The 2,148-nt window shown below is 57.1% G+C and overlaps 1 protein-coding gene across 1 annotated transcript in view; it reads right to left on the bottom strand.

Annotated features, from left to right (window-relative positions):
• Positions 1-1,221, bottom strand: part of HAUS3 (HAUS augmin like complex subunit 3) — an 11,036-nt gene extending 9,815 nt beyond the window's left edge. Inside the window, exon 1 of the mRNA XM_012812277.1 lies at positions 1,193-1,221. The gene's annotated coding sequence lies outside the window, so the exon portion shown is untranslated. The remainder of the gene's footprint in view (positions 1-1,192) is intronic.
• Between the last annotated feature and the right edge of the window lie 927 nt (positions 1,222-2,148).

Raw genomic sequence — 2,148 nt, forward strand, 5'->3', positions numbered from 1 at the left:
GCCACCTTAGGTGTATGTGGCTGGCGCCTTAGCCGCTTGAGCCACAGGCGCCGAGCCACAGTAATTTTTAAAAATAAGAATCAACTAGATATTTACCTCAAGTAGTCACAGCATTCACCAAGCACGCACGAATCGATCTCTGGATACTATTGACTGAGTGCAGAGAAAACCAAAGAACCAAGTGGTCACCCGGTCTAAGTATTTCAGGCCTTTGGTTTTATTATTATTTATTTTTTGAGACATAGTCTCACTTCGTCGCCCCCGGTGGCGTGCCGTGGCGTCACAGTTCATAGCAACCTCAAATTCTTGGACTCCAGAGATCCTCCTGCCTCAGCCTCCCCTGCAGCTGGGTCTACAGGCACCCGGCACAACACCCAGTTAGTTTTTCTATTTTTAGTAGAGCTAGGATCTCGAACTCCTAGCTCAGGCGATCCGCCCGCACTGGCCTCCCCAATAGCTGGGATCACAGGCGTGGCCCCCGCGCCTGGACCGTCTTCGCTGCTTTCAACAAACACACCACTGAATAATCCACCATGATTCAGCCAAGCGACAGAGGGGACCGCGACAAATCCTATGGATTAAAGATTTTCAAGTGGCGGTGTACTTAACACGCTAGCGGCCAAAGCCTCTGGGTCGGCTTGGCGCCCATTGCTCAGCGGTCAGGGCGCCAGCCACAGGCACCCAGGCGGCGGGTTCGAACCCGGCCCCGGCCAGCTAAACAACAATGACAAAAATAGCCGGGCGTTGTGGGGGCGCCTGTAGTCCCGGCTACTCGAGAGTCTGAGGCAAGAGAATCGCCTGAGCCCAAGAGTCTGAGGTTGCTGTGAGCTGTAACGCTACATCCCTCTACCGAGGCTGACTAAGGCTCTGTCCCCCCCCCCAAAAAAAAGAAAAAGAAAACCTTTGGGTTTGGGGGGGTGTAATCCAGTATGCACGTTCGTGAAGTAAAGATTTACGAAAACCGCCAAATCGGCGTAAAGCCAGTCACAAGACCTCGGGCAGGTGCCCGGCTCCACAGAGCTCGGGGCCGCCCTGCAGTCGCTCGCCCGGCCCGAGACGCGGCGCCCACGGCGGCGCCTGAAAGGAGTCCCTGGGACGGCAGGGAAAAGGAGGCAGCGGCGTAGAGACAGGGACAGCGGCCGCTCCAACAGCCCCACACCCGGGCGCCCAGACCATGGCCTACGCCACTCACCTCAGGAAGGGCCCACTCGCCGCCGCACAGTCTCAGGACAACCCCGCCCTTCCCGCCCTGCGCGCCTCAAGCTACCAGGGAATGCCGGTTGTACGCAAGCGCAGAAGGTCCGACGGTTAGCGAGGCGACTGTCTGAGCAGGCGTAATATTCGAAGAAAGGCGGGTTCGGCGAGGCCCGGCTTTGGGGGCGGAGATTAGCAGGCGCAGCTCCGCCCTCTGGCCGCCGCCCAACGCGTAGCCTGTGGCCAGATGGTGCTGGAGACCCGACCCTCACCGAGTAGGGGCGGGGCCTCTCCCCTTAGGCGCGGTGGGGGCGGGGCCCCTCCGGGGCGGCCCTGAAGCGTGCGGCCACGCCCACGTGCCCAGCCCTGGCTGCGCCCGGCTCGGAAGCAGCCGCTGGCCTCCAGCTCTCGCTTTGGCCTTTATTACTCTTTAGAGTTCTGCCCTCAGCCATAACGAAATTCACTTTTAAAGGAAAAGGGGAAAAGCTTAGATTTCCCAAAGATAGCAGAGTTGGAGGGTCTGGCCCAGTCCCCAGCCCTGTCGCTGCCCAGCTGCGTGACTTGCACAGGTCTCTGCCGAGTGTCTTAGGACGGTGGGGCAGAAGACAGGGTGGGAGGCATCTCCTAAAAATCCTCAGGATAGGCTGAAGAGGCTGAGGACAATGAGAAAGGAGGAGTCGGGGGCAAAACCTGTTTCTAACCTGGAAAGATCTCCATAAGGCAGAGTAGTGTGCACTGGGGCCACAATTCCAGCAGAGATGTAAAGGCAAGGACAGGGCACTCAGGGCCCTTCAGAGAGGAAAAGTCCACTAATAGGACTCTTGTACTAGGTAAACGAGCTCGTGTGTCACAGCAATCAGAGCAGGGCCTGGCACGTTGTAAAGGCTTAGTGATTGCTTTAGATTTAAAATCTTTTACAATGAACGTTATTTTGCAAAAGCACATTTTTTTTTT

This window comes from Otolemur garnettii, unplaced genomic scaffold, assembly GCF_000181295.1.
Source record: "Otolemur garnettii isolate 467f Iridium unplaced genomic scaffold, OtoGar3 scaffold00198, whole genome shotgun sequence".
NCBI classification, from domain to species: domain Eukaryota; kingdom Metazoa; phylum Chordata; class Mammalia; order Primates; family Galagidae; genus Otolemur; species Otolemur garnettii.